The sequence below is a fragment of the Notechis scutatus genome, chromosome 1 (assembly GCF_049901735.1).
Source record: "Notechis scutatus isolate UNSWTSFEM ecotype Mainland chromosome 1, rNotScu1.2, whole genome shotgun sequence".
Taxonomy (NCBI): domain Eukaryota; kingdom Metazoa; phylum Chordata; class Lepidosauria; order Squamata; family Elapidae; genus Notechis; species Notechis scutatus.
Window position 1 is genome coordinate 7,523,977 of NC_142009.1, and position 26,744 is coordinate 7,550,720.

Sequence of the window (26,744 nt, forward strand, 5' to 3'; positions counted from 1 at the left end):
TTAAAGCGAGACCAGGGGTGGGATTCTACCAGTTCACACCTATTTAACCGGTTGTTAGAAGAAATTACTGGCCTAATCCTGTAAGGAAGGCAGGAAGGAAACATTCTGGTGTTGCTTACAGAAACTGCCTCTCCATTAACCCTTATTACATTCTTGGCAGGACTAGACTTTCTCTCTCAGGAAGGTCTCTGGAGTTTTTTTCCCTCCTTTGCTGGTACTTTGCTCCTGTGGAGTGACCATTCAAAGTTATAATGGCACTGAAAATAGTGACTTATGACCATTTTTCACACTTACGACTGTTGCAGCATCCCCACAGTCATGAGAGGCCAGGCAAGGACATGCGTGCCTCAATGTGAGTGATATTGAGTTGGCCACGCCCAGCCAATAACATGACCACCAAGCCATGTCCACCCAGTCACATGACCACCAAGCCACGCCCACCAACTAAGCGACACCCACAGAACCGGTTGTTAAAAAATTTGAATCCCACCCCTGCGCGAGACTATAACTGGTTTGTTGACCCAAGGAACCTCACATTTTACAGTCTCCTCTATTCAGATGTTCTGGAAAATCATCCCAGTGGCTAAGAGGAAGCCAGTGAAATATAGTTCAAAGAGGATTAGGGGACTGGAGGCTAAAACATGTGAAGAAAGGTTGCAGGAATTGGGTATGTCTAATTTCATGAAAAGAAAAACTAAGCGGGACATGATAGTACAGTTCCAATATCTCAGGGGCCGCCCCAAAGAAGAGGGAGTCAAGTTATTCTCCAAAGCACCAGAAGGCAGGACAAGAAGCGATGGATGGAAACTAATCAAGGACAGAAGCAACTTAGAATTAAGGAGAAATTTTCTGACAGTCAGAACAATTAATCAGTGGAATAAATTGCCTCCAGAAGTTATGAATGCTCCATCCCTGGAGGTTTTTAAGAAGAGATTGGGCAGCCATTTGTCTGAAATGGTGTGGGGTTTCCTGCCTAAGCAGGGGGTTGGACTAGAAGATCTCCAAGGTCCCACCACTGTTATTCTGTGTTAGCTGGATACCCATGCTTCGCTACAAAACTATGTGATCGGGCTTAGTTTTGGGCGAGGAAAATAAGGGTAAAAAAATTCTGCCTCTGCCTCCCAGCATCCATCGGTATTCCTCTGGCTAGCGTCCTGTCAGTGTGTGAGAGAGTTGAGGGCTGTTTGGAAACTGAGAGAGTATTTGCTGTGTGAGCAAGAAGGAGACAGCATGGAGCCAGATGTCAGAACTGAAGAAGCTCCTTGGATGAGAAGTGCAACATCTTCAGTGGAACAACTTGCCTCCAGAAGTTGTGGGTGCTCCAACACTGGAAGTATTTAAGAAGAGATTGGACAACCATTTGTCTGCAATGCTATAGTGCAGTATTTCTCAGCTTTGGTCCCTTGAAGATGCCTGGACTTCAACTCCCAGAATTCCCCAGCCAGCCGCTGGCTAGGGAATTCTGGGAGTTGAACCCCAGGCATCTTCAAGGGACTAAAGTTGAGAAACACTGCTACAGCATCTCCTGCCTTGAGCAGGGGTTGGACTAGAACAGGGTCCCCAACCACCGGTCCGCGGACGTCCGTCAGCGGAACAACTCCTACCGGGCCACTGGTTGGTGGCGCCGCCATCTTTTTGATGAAAAAGTGCTTCCGGTGAGCTTTTCGGGTAGAAAGCTCACGGAAGCACTTTCATCAAAAAATCGGCGCCAGCGCTCGGTGAGCTTTTCCGGGTAGAAAGCCATTTCTCCGGAAAAGCTCACGAGCCTGGCGCCGCCATCTTTTTGATGAAAAGTGCTTCCGGTGAGGTCACGGAGCACTTTTCATCAAGATGGCGCGCCCAGCTGATGCGTACCGGCCGCGGCGCCCAGCTGATGCGGTCCGGGCGCGGCATAAAAGGTTGGGGATCACTGGACTAGAAGATCTCAGAGGTCCCTTCCAACTCTGTGAGTCTGTCTTCTAGATAATGGAATCTCTGAACCAATAAAATGTCCCCTCTTGTCAAATTTGACTAAGACAGCTCAGTAAGCATTTGTAAAGACCAATATCCTCAAATCTTTCTCTGGTAGAAGAATATACCCTGAAAAAAAAACCAATTTGGAAGTGAGAAGAGGAAGAGGAGAAGGGGGGGGGGGAGGGGAAAGAGAGTAGAAGGAAGGAGGAGGAGGAGGAGGAGGAGGAGGAGGAGGAGGAGGAGGAGGAGGAGGAGGAGGAGGAGGAGTAGGGAAGGAAGAAGAAGAAGAAGAAGAAGAAGAAGAAGAAGAAGAAGAAGAAGAAGAAGAAGAAGAAGAAGAAGAAGAAGAAGAAGAAGAAGAAGAAGAAGAAGAAGAAGAAGAAGAAGAAGAAGAAGAAGAAGAAGAAGAAGAAGAAGAAGAAGAAAGAAGACGACTTGTGGAGTATTTTTTCAAGGAAGTTGAAAACAACAGCATGTCCACACAATTTTAGCTCAACTTCCTGAAATCTGGTCATCTCCAAGCACTGTGGAACTCCAAGTCACAACATGCTAGAGAAGGCTAGATGGAGGGATCAAGACCTATCATATCTGAGAGGTCCTTGGTTCTCTCTGTGTTTGGTGGTTTTCTTGCAGACGTTTCTTTACCCAACTAGGTAACATCATCAGTGCTAGAAGGGAGTAGTGTATGTGAGGAAGAGGAGGAGGAGGAAGTGGACGAAGAGGAGGACTTTGAGGTCCTTGGCGCTCTCTCAGCTTGATTTTTTTCCTTGCAGACGTTTCATGACTCAACGAGGTAACATCGTCAGTGCTAGAAGGAAGTGGGGTTCGTTCTCTGTTTACCTCAATCAAGGAACTACCAACTCAGACAAACGGTCCAATTGTAAACAACAGCCTAATCAACGGAACCAACCCGAAACACTCCCACTAACACTGACGTGGCAAGCCACTTAAACAGAGAGCAGACCCCACTCCCTTGTAGCACTGATGATGTAACTTAGTTGGGTCACAAAACGTCTGCAAGAAAACAACCAAGCTCAGAGAGCACCAAGGACCCCACAATTCTCCTCCTCCTCCTCCTCCTCCTCCTCCTCCTCCTCCTCTTCCTCCTCCTCCTCCTCCTCCTCCTCCTCCTCCTCCTCCTCCTCCTCTCTGCAAACCTCACTCCTTTCTAGCACTGATGTTATTACCTAGTTGGGTCAGGAAACGTCTGCAAGAAAACCACTCGGCTCACAGGTCACCCAGGACTCCTCATTTCAACCCTTGAGCTGCAAATCTTCTCCTTCATGGGGACCAATCCTATCTACCACACACAGAATTCATAGGAAGCCTTTCCACCCCTCGAGGATCCAAGTCCAATTCCTTTTCTTGGCGGCCGTCGTCATCACAGAAAGAGCGTTAATTGTTTCCAAGAGTGACCACACAAGAAGATCGGGTGGTAATGACGGTCTATGGCATGGTTTGTTCTCCTTCCCCCACTTTCCTTACTTTCTGGACGGAGAGGAAGCCTGACAACAGTGCCTTCTTTGTGCCTTGCCCTGGTGGAATGCCTCCTCCCAATCAAGGCTGACCACAATACCACCTACTGGTGAGAACGGAGCTGACCAGGGGCCACTTTATTGCTGACCGCAGCTGCTTTCAACTCCGGCAGCTGTTTCTCCTTTCCAGCGAGACAGGAGAAGTTTACTGAGCAGCTGGCCGCCAAAAGCTACACGTCTGTCTTCTCCAACTTGCTTGGAGCCATGTTGAATTAAGAGAGGGGATGCCCAGGGATGCTGTTGGCTCTCGTTCACCTCCCCGATGTTCGTCTCTCCCCGTCACGAAAGTCAAGCTTGGGAGAGTGGGAAGAGGCCAAAGCCAATCACCCACACTGGACGCCAAGGGGAGGCTCGTTTCCAGATTTCCAAGTCCTACAAACGGTCTACCTCACAGAGAAACCGCTCTCGTTTCTCCTCTGCGAAGGGTAGACAAGCAGGGAACAACATCTAGGATGGATCCGGAGGACACGAGGCCTGGGTAGAGGTTCCTCAAAAGGGAAACTTCTACCCAGTTTGGAGTGGTTCTCCAGGTTGACTCATTTTGACCCTTCTCCAGACAGTTTGGAGGAGTCTCCCTTTAAGGTGATCGTGGGGCTTTTTGTGAGCTTGGGCTTTCTATGAACAATGAGGTGCTTCTGGATCTGGCATGCTTCCGTTCTCTCCTTGGCTTTCTTCGATTCTCAGTGCTAACTCCTGGCTTAGCCTTTCAGAAGAACATTGTCAACGTTTCGACTGACGAACCCAACCAAAGCAAGCACAGCTGAGGCTATCCAAACTCTTAATGCAAAACTTTATTGCACAGATGAGGGCAAAACCAGATCTAACAAATTCTCGTGCAAACCCACATAATTAAAGTATAGTTTCTCCCTCCCCCTATTAGACCAAGTCCCATTGTCCAGTTAAGTCCCATTGTATTGTTCTGAGAAAAAGCCTTTGGCTCTGGCAAACACCTGCCAAAATGTCCTTGGTTCTCACGGCTGTTTTCTTGATGTCAGAGTCTACATTCCATCTCCCCTTTCCCTCCCCCCACGTTTGTTGGCAAGCTGAGAAGCTAAAATAGTAGCAACAGCAAAAGTTCACTCCAAAACTTGATAAACATCTTGTTTTGGACAATCGAGTCTTTTCTGACTATTGCTTAAAACCTAGCCTGATATAGCACATTGTTTCCATGTTCTGCTGTTTCCAGGTTTAATGGTTTTGACTTTTCAGCAATCTCAATCCTTAGTGCTTTCTGAACTTGGTTGTTTTCTTGTAGATGTTTCATTATCCAACTGGGGAACATCATCAGTGCTAGAGAGGAGTGGGGTTATTCTAGATTTATGCACCTTATAAACGTGCCTTATCAGTGTTGGCGGGAGCGTTCTTGGTGATTAGGCTGTTGTTTACTATTTGATTACTTGTCTGGTTTTAATCTGGATGTTAATATTTGCTTATCTGTGTACTGATTGATGGTCAGGAGGTGTTTTACCTTTTCGATTGTCTCTCTTGAATGCCCTGTAGATGTTGTTTACTTCTATGTGTCTGTTGATGGCCGATTTGTCTGAGTGCCAGGCTTCCAGGAATCCTCTGAAATTTTTGGACTTGGCTTGATCTAGATTGCTTACCGTTTCCCAGTTGAAACTATGGTTGAGTCCACATGTTGTGCAGTTAAGGAGTTTTCCTCGTGATTTCTGACTCCAATTGATGTTCAGGGATGTGTTCTGCTAGTTTTCCGCCTATTTGTCCTACATAGCGGATGTTGCAGACTTTACACTGTCTGTCGTAGATATCTCCTGTTTTTTCTTCTGGGGTTGCTGAGTCCCTCCAAGTGTTAGTTAAATATCCAGAAGTATCCCAAGGCATCTAGAAGGCACTGACTGGGGATGCTGTATTAAGAATTTCCTGAGAATTTTGCAGCGCATCAGGATGGTTCCAGGTTGTCTTAAGGCTTAGCAGGAGGGGGCTATATAAATTTCATTAATAAATATCCACCTACAAGTCAAGCAAGCAAACATGGAGTCCATCCACATCGGGTAGGCACAGTTTCAACCCTTTTTTCCCAATGGTGGCCTTCAACAATTCAATTTTCTTTTGTTTGGCTTGCCCTAAATTTGATCCATTGCCAATTAAGCAATTCCTAGAGCAGCAAATGATTACAAACTTGAAGGATAAGATTTTTAAAAAAATATAATATCTAAAATTTGGGAACAAAACAAAAAGAACTGGGCAGTATTTGAGCAGAGGGAGAAGTGCAGTTATTCAGCTCTTTTCCTTTGTTTTCGCATGTGTGTTCATGTGTTACATGAGAATAGAAATGAGGTGTACCTCTTCTTGGCGCTCACTTTCACGAAGGGATAAATTCATTGTTGCCTGCGCTGAAAATGCACCACAAACACCTCCTTCAATTTGTGTTTAATTTATACTCCATCCTATCACTGCCTAGCACTTGGGGAAGCTTCCAGCACTCAAATCCCGTCTTAAAATAAACGAAAAGAGGTTTAAATAAAAGCAAATGAATACGTCCTCCAATTTAAAATTGAAAATAGATTTTTTAAAAAAATTCTTTGGCATGAAAACCGGCTGGGTGACTTTGAGCCAATCACCAGGAGACTGGGAGTTCTAGTCCTGTCCTAGGAATGAAAGCCAGATGGGTGACTTTGAGCCAGTCACCAGGAGACAATTAGTTCTATAGTCTTAGGCATAAAGGCGGCTGGGTGACTTTGGGGCAATAATCAGGAGGCTGGGAGTTCTAGTCCTGTCCTAGCCATGAAAGCCAGATGGGTGATTTCGAGCCAATCACCAGGAGACTGGGAGTTATAGTCCTGTCTGAAGCATGAAAGCAGGCTGGGTGACTTTGGGACAATCACCAGGAGACTGTGAGTTCTAGTCCTGCCTTAGCCATGAAAGCTGAGCGGGTGATATTACCTAGCTTGGGTAATGAAACACCTGAGTTCTAGTCCTACCTTTGGTTGGAAAGCCAGTTGGGTGACTTTGGGCCAATCGCCAGGAGACGGTGAGTTCTAGTCCCACCTTAGCCATGAAAGCCAGCTGGATGGCTTTGGTCCAGTTCTTCTCTGTCAACCCAATCCACCTCACAGGGTTATTGTCGTAAGGAAAACAGGAGGAAAAATGAGTATTAGATATGGCCATCGCCTTGTTTATAACCAATAATAAAGGCAGGATTAAAACAAATACATCAATATCCCAACATTCACTGGAATTTTGCTGCAAAGAAGGCAAATTATAGAGTTTGGGAAATGAGCAAACTTTTTCAACAGATATCAGGTTCCAGTCTGGTCAGTCCTGTGTGAAATGGAATGGGTGATGTATTTCCCCAACTCCAAGCACATGTGCCAGAGAATCTCTCAGGCATCCTTCAGGGTTTTATTTTTATTTTCCTTTGGCAGAATCGTTGCATACAGCAAAGCAAAACTTTTCCAATTGGCTTAAGCCAAGCCCCCTACCACAAATCCTTAGCTTAATTCAGTGGCAGAAATGGTGTTTTTCATCTCACTTAAACAAAATATATATATATATATATCTCCCTAGTGGAAACCCTTTTAAAACCGACTCTTCCCTTCCATCCAAATGTTATGTGCTACTTTTATTTATTTATTTGCATCCCGCCTTTATTATTTTTGCAAATAATTCAAGGTGGCGAACATATCCAATACACTTTCCTTTTCTTATTTTCCCCACAGAAGCAACACTGTGAGGTGAGTTGTGTTGAGAGAGAGAGAGAGAGAGAGAGAGAGAGAGAGAGAGAGAGAGAGAGAGAGAGAGAGACTATCTGACCCAAAGTCACCCAGCTGGCTTTTATGTCTAAGGTGGAACTAGAACTCACAGTCTCCTGATGATTGGCCCAAATTCGCCTAGTTGGCTTTCATACCTAAAACAGAACTACAACTCATAATCTCCTAGTAATTGGCCCAAAGACACGCAACTGATTTTCATAGTAACCCATCCAGCTTTCATGCCTAAAGTGGGACTAGAACTCACAGTCTCCTGCTGATTGACCCGAAAGTCACCCACCACCTTTCATGCCTAAGGTGGGACTAGAACTCACAGTCTCCTAGTGGTTGACCCAAAGTCACCCAACCAGCTTGCATGCCTAAAGCAGGGCTAGAACTCACAGTCTCCTGCTGATTGGCGCGAAAGTCACCCAACCGCCTTTCATGCCTAAGGTGGGACTAGAACTCACAGTCTCCTATTGGTTGACCTGAAGTCACCCAACCACCTTTCATGCCTAAGGTGGAACTAGAACTCACAGTCTCCTACTGGTTGACCTGAAGTCACCCAACCGCCTTTCATGCCTAAGGCGGGGCTAGAACTCACAGTCTCCTGCTGATTGGCCCGAAAGTCACCCAACCACCTTTCATGCCGAAGGTGGAACTAGAACTCGCAGTCTCCCTGCTTTCTAGCCTGGTGCTTTAACCCCCAAAAACGTTATCTCCCTTACATGGAAGCGAAACCTGTTTAAAGTGGAGCCGAGAAACGACTGAAAGGGCCCTGCCAGCCCTCTTTCCCCCTTGCTCCACAAGCCGGGTGCAAAAGAATAATGTTTAGAAATCCAGTTTCCTTAAAGGAGCCGCTTAGCCAGATGCCTGAGACCTTCCCGTTTGCAAAAAAAAAAAAAAAAAGAAGGAAAAAGCACAGCCACGTCTCCGTCGCCATCCTCTTGCCTCTTTATTTATAGACCTCGATTTTTGACTCTGAGCCCTTTTCTTTTTCCACCCACCCACCCACCCAATGAACCGCCGCCGATGCCTTTATAAGGGACACGGCCGGGAAAAAAATCGAGGCCGTTGCTTCCCAGCGGTGAGAGGTAGGAGGCCGAAAACAGGGAAAGAAAAAAAAGGGGGGGAAGAAGGAAGAGAAATCTCATAAAAATAGCTGAGATGGTTTACCAGCTATCAAGAAACAGATCCGGCCTGCTCTATTTTTTATTACGTATTATTATTATAATAAAAAAATAAAATAAAACAGGGGGAGCTCTGAAGCATCCCTGCTCTTAAAAAGGCAATTAAAACCTTGTAACTCCAGAACTATAAAACGTTTTTTTATTTTTTTTTATTTTTTGCTCCTTTTTCATCTGGAACGTGGAGGGCCGATTACAAGGCATTAAAAAAAAAAAACAACACCGTTTAGGTTTAGAGTTCAGGGTTTTGATGGCTTCCAAATGCGAGGAGGCCTCCGCGAAAGGAGTCCAGTTTCTCTCTCTCCCTCTCTGTGTGTGTTTCAAACGAGGGCTTGTAAAGCAAAAAAGAAAAAAAAGAAAGAAAATTTATTTATTTATTTTTTTAAATGGGGAAAAAGGAAAAGAAAGCCGAACGTGGTAAGACTTGTTATGAAAAGCTGGCGTATTTAGGAAATAGCACTTAGTGGGGTCTCTCTGAATGGCTGCCAGGTCAGGAAGCTGAAGTGCAAGGCTTGGATTGCAGTCAGATTCGACACACAAACACACACACACACAGTCACAGTCACACGCAAACGCACACCCAGGCCCTGTGCAATCCCTTTCCAGCCTGCCTGCCTTCTTGACCACACAGTACGTCAAAGAACATGTCACGTGCAGCCTGAAGAGCCTCCTGCCACTCCAACAGGCTGGCTTGGCATGGGCTTTTTTCACATAACCCAGAAAGCCAGAGAGAGGGAAGGGGAGGGAAGGAGCATTCCACAGCAGAGGGAACATTGGGGAGGGGAGAGAGAGGAGAGAGAGGAGAGAGAGAGAGAGAGAGAGAGAGAGAGAGAGAGAGATGAATACATGGATTTATTAAAAAAAAAAGGGAAGGAAAAGGCCTGGGAATTAAACATTTGTTTAGGCCTTTCTTAGCGTGTTGAATGACATCTTTCTTCTCCTGGTCTCCTTCTGCTTCTTCTCTTCCTTCTCACTTTCTCCTCCTCCTCCTTGTCCTTATTTCTCCTCCCTCCTTCCTTCTTTATCTTTCTCCTTCCACTTCTGTTTCTCCTTCCTTCTGTCCTCCTTACCCTTCTATTTCTCCTTCTTTTCCTCCTCTTCATCTCTCCTCCTCCTATCCTCCTGCCTCTCCTTTTATTCTTCTCCTTCCTCTTCTCCTCTTCCTCTTCCTCCTTTCTTTCTCTTCCTCCTCTTCCCCCCTTCTCTTCTGCTCCTCCTCCTTCTCCTTCTCTCTCCTCCCCTCCTTTTTTATCTTTCTCCTCCCACTTCTCTTTCTCCTTCTCCTTACCCTTCTAATTCTCCTTCTTTCCTCCTTTTCTTCTCCTCCTTCTCTTCTTCCCCTCCTCCTCCTTGTCCTTCTCTTTCTCTCCTCCTCCTTCATCTTTCTCCATCCTCTTCTCTTTCTCCTTCCCTTTCTCTCCTTCTTCATACCTTCTCTTTCTCCTTCTTTCCTCCTCCTCCTCCTATCCTCCTGTTTCTCCTTTTCTTCCTCTCCTTCCTCTTCTCTCCTTCCCTTCTCGTTCTCTCTTCCTTCTCCTTCTTTCCTTTGTCTCCTTTTCTTTTTCTTTCCCCTCTATCCTTCTGCTATTTCTCCTCGCCTCCTTCCCCTTCTCTCCATTTTGATTTATATTTTTAAAAACTATAGAGCTATACCATTAAAAAAGATAAACAAAATCTACTATTATGGTCGCCACTATTATATAAGCCACCTAGAGGAGCCCCACGACAAGATAGGCAGCGAATAAATTTAACAAATAAAGTGAGAGCAAACCCCACTCTCTTCCAGTCTTGATGATGTTACTTAGTTGGGTCATGAAACGTCTGCAAGAAAATAACTAAGCTCTGAGAGCACCAAGGACCCCACAGCTCAAACCCTGAGCTACAAATATTATCTAATATTCTCTAATATTTATTTATTTATTTATTTATTTATTTGATTTGCCAATTGTTTACAAGATAATAAGCATAAATGTATACATAGTTGTGAATACATGAAATGGGTACATATAAGAAAAATAAAAGAATAAGAGAAACAATAGGACAGGGACGGTAGGCACGTTAGTGCGCTTATGCACGCCCCCTTCTAGGTAAAGACAGTATATGTGAAAAGCAGAACTTAGAACATGTTTGGCTGTAGGGCAGCCAGTCAAGTTGGCTTAGCCTTGACTTCAGTTGAGGCAAAAAGTTGCAAATAGATGGGGATGGGGAAAAAAGCCTATACAGGTAGTCCTTAACTTACAACCACAACTGAGCCCAGAATTTACGTTGCTGAGTGAAACTCTTGATTATCTGTTATTTTTGCACTTTTTTCCCCTCATCAGTACAGTTAAACGGGAGTTTTTATTTAATTTGTTCATTTTTAGGTTTATTTCCCATGTAAAGTGATGATATAGAACCCTAGGTTTTTACACAGTGCCTTAAAAATAGACATTGTCTTTGGTTTGGGAATGCATTGAATTTATTTACATTATTCTTTATGGGAAAATCTGGTTTGGTACTTGTTGTTTTTGGTACTCATCACATCTCCTGGACCCAATTAACGATGAGTACTGAGGTACCACTGTAGTTGAAAAATGAGGAAAAAGGAAGAGATTGGACATTCAGAGGACAGCCATTTGCCTGAAATGGAATAGGGCCGTGAGAGCGAACCTCTGACACGCATACCGGAAATGGCAGGCAGAGCCATCTCTCTGGGCACGCTAGCCGTTACCCATTACTCTTCCAGTTTCGGCGTGCGCATGTGCACCAGATAGCTGGAACACTGGAAACTGGAAGAGCAGCTCCCCAGCGCGCATGCACATGCATGCATGCCAGGGGTGGGATTCAAATTTTTTAACAACCGGTTCTGTGGGTGTGGCTTAGTTGGTGGGCGTGGCTTGGTGGTCATGTGACTGGGTGCACAAGGCTGGGCATGGCCAACTCAATATCATTCACATCGAGGCACGCATCTCCTCGCCTGACTGTGGGGATGCTGCAACAGTTGTAAATGTGAAAAATGGTCATAAGTCACTTTTTTCAGTGCCATTGTAACTTTGAATGGTCACTCCACACAAGCAAAGTACCAGCAAAGGAGGGGGGAAAAACTCCAGGGAAGTTCCTGAGACAGGAAGTCTAGTCCTGCCAAGAATGTAATAAGGGTCAACGGAGAGGCAGTTTCTGTAAGCAACTCCAGAATGTTTCCTTCCTGCCTTCCTTACAGGATTAGCCCAGTAATTTCTTCTAACAACCGGTTCTCCGAACTGCTTAGAATGTTAACAACCGGTTCTAGAGAATAGGTGCAAACTGGTAGAATCCCACCCCTGATGCACGCCAGCCAGCTGGTCTTCGCACGTGCATGCGAGCCAGAAACCAGAAGACCAGGTGGCTGCCATGCATGCACACCCAGAAACCAGAAGACCGGTTTCCTGGCACACGCGTGTGTGCCAAGGAGCTGCTCTTCCGGTTTCCGGCACTCCCCACCCCCGCACGTGCTCCCGTTTTGGCACTCGGTTGCCAAAAAGGTTCGCCAACAGTGGTATAGGATTTCTTGCCTGAGCAGGGGGTTGGACTAAAAGACCTCCAAGGTCCCTTCCAACTCTGCTATACTATTCTATTCTATTCTAATTTCTATTTTAATTTCTATTTGATTCTATTCTAATTTCTATTCAATTCTATTCTAATTTCTGTTCAATTCTATTCTAATTTCTATTCAATTCTAATTTCTATTCGATTTGATTCTATTCTAATTTCTATTCTATTCTATTCTATTCTATTTCTATTCTATTCCATTCAATTCCATTCCATTCTATTCTATTCTATTCTATTCTATTCAATTCTATTCTAATTTCTGTTCAATTCTATTCCATTTCATTCCATTCTAATTTCTATTCGATTTGATTCTATTCTAATTTCTTTCGATTTATTCTATTCTAATTTCTATTCGATTTGATTCTATTCTAATTTCTATTCGATTCTATTCTATTCTATTCTATTCTATTCTATTCTATTCTATTCATTTGCAAATTCACGGTAGCTTAAACTATGGTCCTAAACTCACACGAAAGACAGAATCGTCCTGGCACGTACAAAGTATGTATAAAAGTATCCCAAATATAGATTGTTTTCCAGGCCAGAAGTATCCCAAATATCTGCTCGACAACTTGTTTGCTAGGACCTCCCCCTTTGAGACAATGCTTCTCAGCTAATCCACTTAACTATCTCCATTTTCAGTAAAACTCAATCGAAGACGTTTGCCCTTTTATTTAATCAAAGCTTGATGGATCAACGTCGCTGCAGAATGTAAATGAAGATCCATTCGGGTGGACTGTATTGATAGATCATCTCAAAACAGGCGACTTCAGCAAAAGATGGCCTCTCCCGTCTTTCCTGCCCAGTGACCATCCATATCAAATCGGCATGATGCCTTTTTCTTCATTCCTGTCATTTGTCAGGCAAAATATGAACCCTCCTGTGCCTTCTTGCTCCAGTAAAAAATTGCTTTCTCCTGAGAAATTGTCAGGAGAGCCCAGCAATTGCCAGCATGAAAATACAAAGAGTTGTAGATCGCTTAAATCGACCATTTAGGGATCCAATGGATCTCTGACTGGAAGGATCAAAATAAAAGGTTCCCGGACCCTTGGCTGTCCACCCTGGTGTTTTTCAACCTTGGTCCCTGTTGGAAAAGGTCTTTTACAGAGGCACGATTGAGAGTGTTTTAACAAACTGCATCCCTGTTTGGTTTGGTGGCAGCAGCGCCTCAGATAGAAGGTCCCTACAGAGAGTGATGAGGATAGTGGAGAAGATTATAGGAAGCTCGTTTCCTGTTTTTCAGGATGCTGCTTATAAATAGCTATTGCTATTGCTATTCTGTTCTATTCTATTCTATTCTATTCTATTCTATTCTTATTGCTATTCTGTTCTGTTCTGTTATATTCTTGCTATTCTTATTGCTATTCTGTTCTGTTCAACTCCTGTTTCTATTCTATTCTATTCTTTTTTTTTTCCCCCAAATTTTTTTTATTTCAATCTGCATATGCACAACAATACATTAATAGTGTAGCATCAATATATCATACATTTTAGCATAGGCAAAATTAATAATATCAACCATATCTCTCAATGCATATATTTCACATTAATTCATAATCCTTCAATGCTTATTTTCAACCTTTCAAAACTCTCTCCAAATGCCTACCACCATATCAGTTATATTCTATTCTATTCTTTATTCTTTATTCTTTATTCTTTATTCTATATTCTATATTCTATATTCTATATTCTATATTCTATATTCTATATTCTGTTCTATTCTATTCTATTCTATTCTATTCTATTCTATTCTATTCTATTCTATTCTATTCTATTCTAAAAAGAAGGGTCATAAACATCAGACATGACTCACTTAACTGTCTTGCTTAGCAACGGAAATTCTAGTCCCGGTTGTGGTCATAAGTCGAGAACTCCCTGTACATGCCACGTGGTTGTCACAGGATTCGCACTGAGAATGTGAGTGTATCTGCGTGTGAAAAAGAGAGATAACAGATGAAACCAGAGTCTTAAGCTGTTTCCTGGCTTCAGACAACAACTCATTCAGGGTTTTTCCTCCTTTGAACATATAGCCAAGCGCCGTTGCAGTGTTAGCACATTCCTCTGTCTCCATACGAAGATTAGAACGTGCAGTTCCCTGAGATCAGACTCTCTGTGCATCTTTATATATCTGAACGAGCAGATGTTGCTGGCTAGGATTGGTCCCCGATCCTGAGATCAGTTCCAGTGGTGCGATTCAATCGGTGTAACAACCGGTTCAATGAGCGCGTGCAAAATGGGTGCTCCCTGTCCATGCGCACAACATTTTTAAAAAGCCCATTTTCAGCTCTTCAACTACGTCCCCTGTGAATAAAACAGCTGAAACGCAGCAAAACCGCTCTGCCATAAGAATCAGCTGTGCTCTAAAGCAGTGATCACCAACCAGTGGGCTGGGGACCACTGGTGGTCCGCAAGAAAATGTTGGTGGTCTGCAGAGAAATGTCACCCCCAAAACACCCCCTCAAAGCAATTAATCCGGGCTGCACGGGAACACAAGGCTTGCATTGCTTGCATTGCAAACAACACAAGGTAGTGAGGGGAGGGGGGCAAAGGGGGGAGGGGGGGAACTTGCCCCACTCGCCCCCCACGCCTCGCTTGGCCACTGGGCTGCTTCTTTCCACTTCTTTCTTCTTCTGCTTTTGGCTGCATGCAAGGAAAGCAGCCAAAGTCTTTCTTTCTCTCCCCAAACTCCGCCAGAAATGAGTCTTTGGGACCCTGCAAGGCCTCCTGCTCCAAGAGGCTGCGCCAGCAAAGACTCATTTCTGGCAGAGTTTGGGAGAGAGAAAGAAAGACTTCTGCAGCTTCTGCTGCTTTCCTTGCATGAAGCCAAAAGTCTCTCTCTCTCTCTCTCTCTTTTCCCCCCGAGAACGGAGCTGGAGACGGTAACCTGTGATCCCAAATAAAGAATAATCGATCGGTAGGAAAACGGGGTGGGGAATTTTCCTGCAGACTTTTTGGGGGATTTTTCCCAGGGTCTCTGGTCCGCGGGATTTAAAATTATGAGTTCGGTGGTTCCTGAGGTCCAAAAGGTTGGCGACCCCTGCTCTAAAACAATGAAATAAAGCACAGGAAAGAGTAGTGCCAAATGCTCACCGGAACTACGGGTTCGTCCAAACCAGTCTGAACCGGTAGAATACCACCCCTGATCAGTTCCCTCCGTTTGATGCCTGCTTTAAAAAAAAATGGATTTTTGGTCTTCACCCAAAACTCCTTCACTGTCCCCCAACTTCAGATACCATAGCCTTGGCTGGAGGACTGCATGAGAGGCAACCAACCTCAGGGTCAGTGGGAGGTTTGATTGGGTTCAACTTCTTGGAAGCGTTTGAAAAGGTCCTACGAGGATCTACTCACAGCCACCCTGGTTCCATTTCATTTCTCTCTCTTTTTGAGCTAAAAAGCATCACGCAATGGGGAGGGAAGATTGAAGGTTGGAGAAAAATAAAGATTGGAGAAATGTAGCCAGCTGGGTTGTAGCATCCCTCCCGATAGGATAATTGAGGCTCTGTCCTCCAAGAAGGTCTGCTTGGGGGTATAAACATGAGATATGACTGATGCTTGTATTCCTTATAAAGGTAACCATGATAGTATTCTAAGAAGTCCATCAGGAAAGAGTGAGTTGACTAAGAAATAAGAAAGTGGGTTGACTGTGGGGTTCTTGGTGCTTCTCTGAAACTTGGTGGTTTTCTTGCAGATGTTTCATGACCCAGCTAGATAACTTCATCAGTGCTAGAAGGGAGTGGGGTGTGCAGGGAGGAGGAGGAGGAGGAGGAGGAAGAGGATTGTGAGGTCCTTGGTCATCTGTAAAGCACTATAAAGCGGTATATAAGTCCAAGTGCTATTGCTGTTGCTACTATTTTAACATCTGCAGTGATTGTCTTAACCACTGTGGCAAGAAAAATCACAAAATGGTAGCGAAACTCACTTAACAAATGTCTCGCTTAACCACCTAAATCCTGGGCTCAATTGTGGTCGTAAGTTGAGGGCTACTTGTGATGGCAATGGCAGGCAAATGAGAGCAAGGACCCCAGGAGCAAATGAGAGGGATACGATTGAGCTTGGAAGGGACAGGAATATTTGAGGAATTTGGGTTTAGCACCCCAGTAATCTCTTCAGCCGCCCAAAACATGCGGCCATCGACACAAATCTCAGCGGGGTAGCCTATTCAGCAAATCTCATTCCAGGCACTTTTCCCTACCCCAATTTAATATTTCCGTGGTTTTATAAATGTGGTAAGATAGGGAAAAAAGAGAGAGAGAGAGAGAGAGAAAAACTGGATAATTTTTTGTAGCTGGGCAAGGGGCTTTGAATGTGATTTCTGGTGTAGCATTTGCTCCTGAGAATTGGCCCTGATAGATAAGCATATCTTTGCACCATAAAGAAATGTCACCAATAAAGGAGAATATTTATAGCAGAATATTTATAGCATTTCAGAGTTGAAATGAGGGGGCCTTGGTGCTCTCGGAGCTTTGGTTGTTTTCTTGCAGACATTTCATGACCCAACAAGGTAGCATCATCAGTGCTAAAGAAAGTGAGTTTTGAATGGAGGAGGAGGAGGACTGTAAGGTCCTTGCTGCTCTCTGAGCTTGGTTGTTTTCTTGCAGACGTTTCATGACCCAACTAGGTAACATCATCAGTGCTAAGAGAGAGATGGGAAGAGTCAGGTGGAGGAGTCAAACAAGGAATCAGTTAAGAGTCCTCGATGCACAACCACAGTCGAACCCAACATTTCTGTTTGCTAAGCGGGACCCGTGCTGAGTGAATTTTTGCCCCTGTTTTACGACTTTTCCTGCCCTTCCCCACCGTTGCTAAGGGAATCCCTGCCGTTATAAGTTAATAACGCGGTCTTTAAATGAACCTGGCTTCCCTATGGACGTTGCTAGTCAGGAGGTGACAAAAACAGGGGATCGCGTGACCCTGGGTCACTGCAACCGTCATAAATGTGAGCCAGTTTGACCACAGGGAATGCTGCAACGGTTGTTAAGCATGAAAAAGGGTGATAAGCAGTGGTGGGGTTCAATTTTTTTTACTATGGGTGTGGCTAGGTGGGTGTGGCCAGGGGGGTCATGTGACTGGGTGGGTGTGGCTAGGTGGTGCTTTTATTTCCCTTTCGCAGCACATGCCCCCCCGCACCCCATTTTTTGCCTACTGGGCCTCAGGGAAGCCTCCTGGCGAGGAAAGTACAACAGTGAGGGGAGCGATCAGCTGTGCCGCGTGATTTAGATTAGCTAGAAAGCAAGAAATCCGATGATTTTTCTGCTTTCTAGCTCAGGGGTCGCCAACCTTTTGGACCTCAGGGACCACCAAATTCATAATTTTAAATCCTGTGGATCAGAGACCCTGGGAAAATCCCCCCCAAAAGTCTGTAGGAAAATTTCCCACCCTATTTTCCTACTGATCGATCGTTCTTTATTTGGGATCGCAGGATACCGTCTCCAGCTCCGTTCTCAAGGGGAGAGAGAGAGAGAGAGAGAGAGACTTTTGGCTTCATGCAAGGAAAGCAGCAAGAGCAGCAGAAGTCTTTCTTTCTCTCCCCAAACTCCGCCAGAAATGAGTCTTTGTGAGACTTGTCACGCCGGCACAGCCTCTTGGAGCAGGAGGCCTTGCAGGGTCCCAAAGACTCATTTCTGGCGGAGTTTGGGGGAGAGAAAGAAAGACTTCTGCTGCTTTCTTTGCATGCAAGCAGAAGAAGAAAGAAGCGGAAAGAAGCAGCCCAGTGGCCAGGCAAGGCACATGGAGCGAGTGGGGCAAATTCCACCCCTCCCCCCTTTCCCTCCTCCCCTCACTATTTCATGTTGTTCGCAATGCAAGCAACGCAAGTCTTGTGTTCCCGCAGGCCATGTGGGTGGCGCAGCATAGTGTTCCCGCATAGCCTGGATTAATTGCATTGGGGGTGACATTTCTCTGCGCACCACCACAATTTCCTCGCGGACCACCAGTGGTCCCTGGCCCACTGGTCTAGCAACCACTGTTCTAGCTAATCTAAATCGCGCAGCACAGCTGATCGTCAGAAATACCGGTTTGGCTGAACCAGCAGCATATTTTTTTTTACTACCGGTTCACCCGAACCAGTCCAAACCGGTAGAATTTCACCACTGGTGAGAAGTCACTTTTGCCTGTACTGTTGTAACTTTGAATGGTCACTAAATGAACTGTTCTAAGTCGAGGGCTACCTATAAATAATGAAATGGTAGCAAAATCTAAACTTTTGGGAAAGCAGAGGAGGAACTGGGTGAACCCTCCTTGCATTTCTGCCATGCCCACCTCCCCGTACGCCACCAAAAACCAAAAAAAAACCCAACAACTTGAGTTTTCCAAATTTATTTGATTTTATTTTGTTTTACAGTGGGAATGGGGTCTTTCTGTCGCCTCCCCTGGGATTCCCCCTAACAGACAAGGAGGCTGACAGCTCTCTTCCTGTTATAGGTCAGGACTTCAAGGAACTTCTAAAATCTTCCCATCAGCTTTTTCTCCCTCCTGGAACTCACGGTTAAAATTAGATGTTGGCTGAACTTTGAGAAGTTCAAATCCGAAAGCCGCTTTGGAGGCAGAAAGTACAATTTTGGCTGCCGCGTTGCCTTTTCTCACAGTAACTGTACCGCTTTTGGGAAGCCTGTGTATCTCTCTGCGTGTGTATATATGTGTGTGTCTCTCTGTGTGTGTGTTTGTGTGTCTCTCGGTATTTTTCCCACCGTTTTTAAGTGATGACTTCCTGGTTGGCCCTTCCAGCGAAATCTTAATTAGCAGGAGATCCCACGGTGGAATATGGAAATTTAAGCCAGAGTTCAACCACAGTCAGTTCTGGGCCGAACATTCAAAAGTGGTCGCAGTTAATCTGGTTTAATGAAAAAGATGTTGAGACTCTAGAAAAAGTGCAGAGAAGAGCAACCAGGATGATGAGGGGACTGGAGACTAAAACATATGAAGAACGGTTGCAGGAACTGGGCCTGGCTAGTCTAGGGAAGAGAAGGACCAGGGGAGACAGGATAGCAGTCTTCCAATATTTGAGGGGCTGCCACAGAGAGGAGGAAGGGGTCAAGCTATTTTCTAAAGCACCTGTAGGCCAGAGAAGGAATAATGGATGGAAACTGAAAAAGGAGAGATTCAACCTGGAAATAAGGAGAAACGTTCTGACAGTGAGAACAATCAACCCATGGAACAGAATTGCCTTCAGTAGTTGTGGGAGCTTCATCACTGGAGGCTTTCAAGAAGAGACTGGACTGCCATCTGTCAGAAATGGTGTAGGGTCTCCTGCTTGGACGGGGTTGGACTAGATGACCCACAAGGTCTCTTCCACTTCTGTTAATCTGTTAAAAGAAGGACCGGGTGTGACATCATAGCAGTCTTCCAATATCCGAGGGGCTGCCACAGAGAAGAGGGGGTCAAGCTATTCTCCAAGCACCTGAGGGCAGGACAAGAAGCGACGGATGGAAACCAATCAAGGAGAGAAGCCACCTAGAACTAAGGAGAAAACTTCTTGACAGTGAAAACAATCAGTTCTCCAGAATTAACCAATTGCCTCCAGAAATTGTGGGTGCTCCAACACTGGAGGATTTTAAGAAGAGATCGGACAGCCATTGGTCTGAAATGGTATAGGATCTCCTGCTTAAGCAGGGGGCTGGACTAGAAGACCTCCAAGGTCCCTTCCCACTCTGTTATTCAACGAGGAGATTGCTATTTTCTCCCATTCCTTCTCTGCCTCCCCCTCCATGCGATGTGACATCATAAGTTGGGTGGGAAGGATCTTTGGGGAGAAAAGCTGGCAATCCCCAACTTTCCTGCTTCTGCAGTCTGCTTTTCCAAACTTTCATTCCATGTGTGTCTCTCTCTCCCCCAAACCATCAAAATTTAACCCATTTTAACTGTGATGACAGAACTTACAAACTGTAAGGTCCTAAGCGCTCTCTAAGTTTGGTTGGGTTTTTTTTGCAGATGTTTCATGACCCAACTAGATAACGTCATCAGTGCTTAGAAAGGAGGGGGCTTTGAGGAGAAGAGGAGGAGGAGAAAGAGGAAAAGGAAAAGGAAGAGTAGGAGGACAATGACAACTGTGGGGTTTTTACAGATAATCATAGTTGGAAGGGACCTTGTAGGTCATCTAGTCCAACCCCCCGCCCAAGCGGGAGACCCTACACCATTTCTGACAAATGGCAGTCCAGTCTCTTCTTGAAAGTCTCAAGTGATGATGCTCCCACAACTTCCAAGGGCAAGCTGTTCCGTTGTTTTTGGGTTTTTGGTGTTCTCTGAGATTGGTGGTTTTCTAAATTGGGTTCTTTGGCAGTCCTGTAGATTGCCAAAGAGAGAATAATCAACTCAGTAAACTTGACGTTGAGTTCCAGGTTTTTTTTAAAATAAATTTTAATTTTAATTATGCAAATACAACAGTACATCCAACTTATCCTTGTTATACATAATTCATTTTACTTCATTTATAATCTCATTAAAATATTACTAATTAATCTAATCATAACTACTAGTATTTTGACCTTGTCTTCTATTATATAACCATTTATAAAATTTATTCCATGTTTTATAATATTTAGACTCTCCTTTGTCTTTTATTTCTAAAGTTTAACCTATCAGATTCTGCACATGCCATAATTTTTCTTATTATTTCTGTTTCTGGAGGCATAATTTCATTTTTCCAATATTGTGCATATAATATTCTAGCCGCCGTCAATACATGTACTATTAAATATATTATTTCCTTTTTATCCTTCTGATATTATTCCAAGAAGAAAATAATTCAGGTTTAAATGGAATACATTCTCCCACCATTTGTTCTATCCATGTTTGAATCAGTCTGCAATATTTTTTTTTTGCAGCATTGCAAGTCTACCACATGTGAAAAAAATGTGCCAGGTATATCTTTCCAACAATTTGAGTTCAAATTTCCAACATTGAGTTCCAGTTTAAATGCTAGGCCTGGATATCAAATGCACTCTGCTAAAATGACATCTTCGTAGGCAATATTGTTCTTCAGCCCAGGGGACCTTTAATTCCCAGAGGAAAGCCAACATGCTAAATATAACATTTGCAAATATATTTTAGAGGTGAGGAAAAATACTTTTCCACCCCATCGTTCTGGCCCATATTCATTTGGCAGAAAAGTTAGCCTTTCCCTTTCTGGATCTTCTCGTTGTGTTTTAAAGAGACAGTCTAACCTTTTTTGGGGGGATGGTGCTTCTAAAAGTGTTATTCAAACCTTGACAGCTAGAAGATAACGTGGCTTCAAAAGGTCAAAACCAGCATCTTTTTTTTTTTAATTTGTAATTTTATTTTTACAAATAAAATAGAATTCTATCTCTAACTTCCTGAGCTCTATACTTTTATAAAACTAGAATAGAATAGAATTCTTTATTGGCCAAATGTGATTGGACACACAAGGAATTTGTCTTTGGTGCAAATGCTCTCAGTGTATATAAAAGAAAAGATACATTTGTCAAGAGTCAAAAATCATCAGGTACAACACTTAATAGGGTACAATAAGCAATCAAATCATACTAGGAAACAGTTAATATAAGTCATAAGGATGCAAGTGACAAAGTTACAGTCATACAGTCACAAGTGGGAGGGGATGGGCGATAAGGAGTGATGAGAAGATTAACAGTAATAGTAGTGCAGACTTTGTAAATGGTTTGACAGTGTTGTGGCAATTAGTTATTTAGCAGAGTGAAGGCACTTCGGAAAAAAACTGTCCTTGTGTCTAGTTGTTCTGGTGTGCAGTGCTCTATAGCGTCGTTTTGAGGGTAGGAGTTGGCACGGTTTATATCCGGGATGTGAGGGGTCTGTAGATATTTTCGCAGTCTATCTTTCATTTAAACAGTGTGTCGTCTGGGTACAAATATCTTGTGCAATAACATTTATAATTAATACAAATTTCTTACCAGAACAGCAATAATTACATTCTTATTTTAAACTACTATACATGATATATCTTATTGTTATAACCACCCCCTTCTTAACTCCTTCTACTCTATATTCATATATTTAATTTCTAACTTCCAGTTTTATTTTCCAACCTTTGATAAAATAGTTCCCAAATCATATACTATTCAGTTTGTTCTTTTTCTTTAATTGCCAATGTTAATCTGTTCATTTCTGCACATTCTAATTTTTTCCTGATCACATTCTCTTCTATCGGAATCTTTTCACTTTTCCAGTTTTGAGCAAATGCTATTCCAGCTACAGTTAATACATGAATAATTAAATATGCCTTTTCTTTGCTGTAGCTTTCTGGTATCATCCCCAACAAAAATATTTTCAGGTTTTAAGTCTATATGTTGCTTTATCATCTTTTCCAACCAGCATCTTGGACCAGAAGGGCAAACTCTCAACCGATGTGCAGTAGGTCACAAAGATGTGATGTGGGTCCTTCTAGGGGTCTCCAAACTTGGCGACTTTAAGACTTGTGGACTTCAACTCCCAGAATTCCTCCTCCAGTCATGTTAGCTCAGGAATTTTGGGAGTTGAAGTCCACAAGTCTTAAAGTAGCCAAGTTTGGAGACCTCTAGGGACACACAAAACTTCCTGTGTCACTGCATCGTACACCAGATGAAGCTTCTGGATACTCTCCAAGGGTAGCCCCACGTAGAGAATTTCACCATTTGGTTTCCTACTTCCAAAAGCAGCAAAGAATTCTGGTCAGCCTCCTGAAGATTCCCACGCCGAAGTTGACCCGTATATGGTGGACTTGGTGGACTTTCTCTTTACCTATGTGGTTGACCTGGTGGTTCAGTGCCCATAGCTGAGCTCTGGGAGACACCGTTGGCGCCAGAGGTAGTATTCAGCCGGTTCAGACCAGTTCTGACTGGTTCGGAGAAGCGGCAAATACCACCTCTGGCTGGCCCCACCCTTGCTCTTACCTCTCCTATATTCTGTTGGTGAGCTGTGCTGGTATTTGTTAGCTCAGCTGGGGCGCAGCAGCAAGCTCTCCCAACCGGTAGGAATTTTTTTTTGAAGCCCACCACTGGTTGGCGCCATTTTGATGGCCAGCCACTTCCTCTGATCCCCACTAGCGACGTGGAGTTGAAACAAAAAGGGATGCGTTCAAATATGGGGTGTCTCCTTTCCTTGAGAAGGACATTTGGGTCCTCAACCTTTTTTGACCGTGTTCCATTGGAGATTTGGAAGGGCCTTGAAAGGCTTGGGGAGTGGCAACTGGGGTGACTTCTGGATGAGGAAGGGCGACCTGGCATGTGCCCGAAGGAGCAAAGGTGATGTGGCAACCATGACTAAAGGGCCAGCAAGGAACCCAGACCCACGAAACATCTCCAAATGGGAAGAGGACGAGGGAAAGTGGGAGCTCTGGATGGTTTCCCTCAGGAGGAGGGAGCAGGTTGGCGGTTTCCCCAGAGTCCATGCCAGGAGATGAAGAAGAAAGAAAGGAAAGGAAGGAAGGAAAAAGGGAGATGGAAGGAAGGAAGGGAAAAAAGGAAGGAGAGGGAAGGGAGAGGGAGTTAGAAGGAGGGAGGGAGTAAAAAGATAGGGAAAGGAGGGAGGGTTAGGAGAAGGGAGGGAGGGAGGAAGGAAGGGAAAAAAGAGGAAAAGGAAGGAAAAAAGGAGAAGGGAGTGAGGGAGGGAGGAGTAGGAGAAGGAGGGATGGAAGGAAGGAAGGAAGATTTGATCCTACATTTTCAAAAAAAGGCTGTCAAGACTTTTTTCCCATGAGGGAAAATGACTCTCACCTCACAGCATACAAGCTCTGAGGAGAAACTAGGGGAAACCTATTCTCCCATAGTTCCTAATAACGAGGATCAAACCCGCCTTCCTTGCTGGAGGTTGACTCGTTCAGGCTGCCACGATGGAGGCCATTTGCTTTTTTACTTTTCTCCATTTTGCCTTTGGGTTCGGAGGGCCGGAGACCTCCCTGCCTTCTGCCATCTGTACTAAAGGGCTCGCGGTGACCCACGGCAACATGGCAAACGTTGATTCAGCGGATAATCTCGGCCCCCGCAGAGGGCACTTGCCAGCGACCCCCAGGGCAAAGAACCTAGCGGATAATGTTTGAGTCTTGCAAGATTAGGAGAACGTCCCCGTCGTTTGGCAAATCGGGACACGCACGCTGTCAAGTATCCATCCTGTACATCCCTCGGCCGTGGGTAAATGTTTGCTTTTTGTCCTGACCCCCAAGGACATGTTTGCATTGAGCTGGACCGGGGGTATCTGTGGTGGCATGCTTGCAAAATACGTTCTTTATTGTGTACTGAAGCCCTGGTGCCACCCTGGCTAGGAGGCACTCAAACACTTATCCCTTGTGTAACAGCCAAGCCTCACAGGTAACCCACAAGTTCTGGGTTTGTCCTTTTTTCTGGAGAACGGCTGGAAAAGAATGGAGGGTGCCCAGCCTATCCTGGTTTCCCATTTAACCCTCTGCCGCCGAATTTTAAATATTGGTTTGGCTTGAGCGATGGATGCTTCGAGAAAACCTCTTCCCCGTCCCCTATTTTCCCTCCTGTTTGAAGAGTTGAGTTGCTTTTACGGGTTTTATATGTTTCATTTGCCTCTGTTTGTATCGTGCTGGTTTTGTTGAAGTGTTTAATGAATAATAGAAGAACAGAAGTTGGAAGGGACCCTGAAGGTCTTCTAGTCCAACCCCCTGCTCAGGCAGGAAACCCTGTAACATTTCAGACAAATTTTTCTCCAATCTCTTCTTAAAAATCTCCCGTGTTGGAGAACTCACAACTTCTGGTGGCAAGTTGTTCCACTGGTTAATTGTTCTCACTTTCAGGAAATTCCTCCTTATTTGCAGGTTGCTTCTCTCCTTGGTTAGTTTCCATCCGTTGCTTCTTGTCCTGCCTTCAGGGGCTTTGGAGAATAGCTTGGGGCAGCCCCTCAGATATCAGTACATTGCTACCATGTCACCCCTAGTCCTTCTTTTCTTTAGACTAGCCATACCCAATTCCTGCAACCGTTCTTTGTATGTTTTAGTCTCCAGGCCTTTGTCATCTTAGTTGCTCTTCTCTGCACTCTTTCCAGACTCTCAACATCTTTTTTTGTGTGTGCAAACCGAGGTACTTTATTTCTTTGATCCTTCATATTAATGTTTATAGCAGACTCTTTTCCAATCAGACTTTTTTTTAATTGGATTTTTCCTTTTTACATATCTCAATCACATATTAAACAGTACTGTAACCGTTTATTATACAACTACATTTCATGTTTGAGACAATCTATACATTCTATTTTTATACTTTCTACTTCTATTGTATACGATTCCTTTTCTTATTTCTTTTATCTATCCAATTATACCATTTCTCCCATATTGCATAATATTCCAAATCTTCTTTTCCATTTAACTCTATAGTCAATTTATCCATTTCTGGGCAATCAAAAAAATTTTTTTAATTATTATTTATTTTTTATATTATGGCAACCAAAACTGGATGCCGTATTCCCAGTGTGGCCTTCCCAAGGCCTTATAAAGTGGTATTAACCCTTCCTGTGATCCTGATTCTATCCCTCTGTTTACGCAGCCTAGAACTGTGTTGGCTTTTTTGGCAGCTGCTCCACACGGCTGGCTCCTATTTCAATGGTTGTCCACTAGGACTCCGAGATCCTTCTCACAATTGAGCCAGGTACCACCTATATTGTACCTTTGAATTTGGTTTTTCTTGCCTAAATGTAGAACCTTACTTTTTTCACCCTTGAATTTCATTTTGTTACATAGCACCCAATGTTCAAGTCTGTCAAGATCCTTCTGTATCTTAAGTCTATATTCAGGTTGACTCAGCCTTCCACCCATCGGAGGTCGGTAAAATGAGGAGCCAGATTGTTGGGGGCAAGAGGCTGGCTCTCTAAACCAGTGGTTGCCAAGCAGTGGACCGGGGACTACTGGTGGTTCGTGAGAAAATTTTGGTGGTCCACAGAGAAATGTCACCCCCAAAGCAATTAATCCAGGCTGCGCAGGAACACAAGGCTGCGCCGCCCACATGGCCCGCGGGAACACAAGGCTTGCGTCGCTTGCATTGCGAACAACATGAAATAGTGAGGGGAGGGGGGAAAGAGAGGAAGGGGGGAACTTGCCCCTCTCACCCCACGTGCCTCACCTGGCCACCGGGCTGCTTCTTTCTGCTTCTTCCTTCTTCTGCTTTTGACTGCACTCAAGGAAAGCAGCAAAAGTCTTTCTTTCTCTCCCCCAAACTCCGCCAGAAATGAGTCTTTGGGACCTTGCAAGGCCTCCTGCTCCAAGAGGCGCCAGCTTGACAAGTCTCACAAAGACTCATTTCTGGTGGAGTTTGGGGGAGAGAAAGAAAGATTTCTGCTGCTTCTGCTGCTTTCCTTGCATGAAGCTAAAAGTCTCTCTCTCTCTCTCTCTCCCCCCCCCCAAAAACGGAGCTGGAGACAGTATCCTGCGATCCCAAATAAACAATTATCAATCGGTAGGAAAATGGGGTGGGGAATTTTCCTGCAGGCTTTTTGTGGGAATTTTCCCAGGGTCTCCGGTCAGCGGGATTGAAAATTATGAGTTTCATGGTCCCTGAGGTCCAAAAGGTTGGCGGCCACTGCTGTAAACCGCTTAGAGAGACAGCTGTCAAGCACTGTGAAGCAGTATGCAAGTCTTAAGTGCTATTGCTCTATTCTGGAGGGTTGGCTATTCCTGCCAGCTTGGTGCCATCTGAAAATTTGATGAGTTCCCCCTCTAACCCCTCACCCAAATCATGGATGTTGAAGAGTTCTGGGCCCAAAACAGAGACTTGGGATACCCCACTGCATCCTTTTCCTGTGTGATCTTAGGCAAAGGTAAAGATTCCCCTCGCGCATACATGCTACTCATTTCCGGCTCTAGCGGGCTCACC

The 26,744-nt window shown here is 44.4% G+C and overlaps 1 protein-coding gene and 1 long non-coding RNA gene across 8 annotated transcripts in view; one reads left to right on the forward strand and one right to left on the reverse strand.

Annotated features, from left to right (window-relative positions):
* Positions 1-23,797, reverse strand: part of LOC148132670 (uncharacterized) — a 40,390-nt gene extending 16,593 nt beyond the window's left edge. Inside the window, exons 1-3 of one of the 2 annotated variants that reach the window (XR_015747772.1) lie at positions 23,634-23,797; positions 13,766-13,879; positions 8,580-8,716 (exon numbers count right to left, since the gene is read on the reverse strand). This is a non-coding gene — a long non-coding RNA (uncharacterized LOC148132670). Of the gene's footprint in view, positions 1-8,579; positions 8,717-13,765; positions 13,880-23,633 lie in introns of those variants that run through there. The other variant, XR_015747771.1, reaches the window with a different exon arrangement.
* BCAS3 (BCAS3 microtubule associated cell migration factor) overlaps positions 1-26,744 on the forward strand; it is a 624,015-nt gene that overhangs the window by 483,928 nt on the left and 113,343 nt on the right. The gene's annotated exons all lie outside the window — the stretch shown is intronic.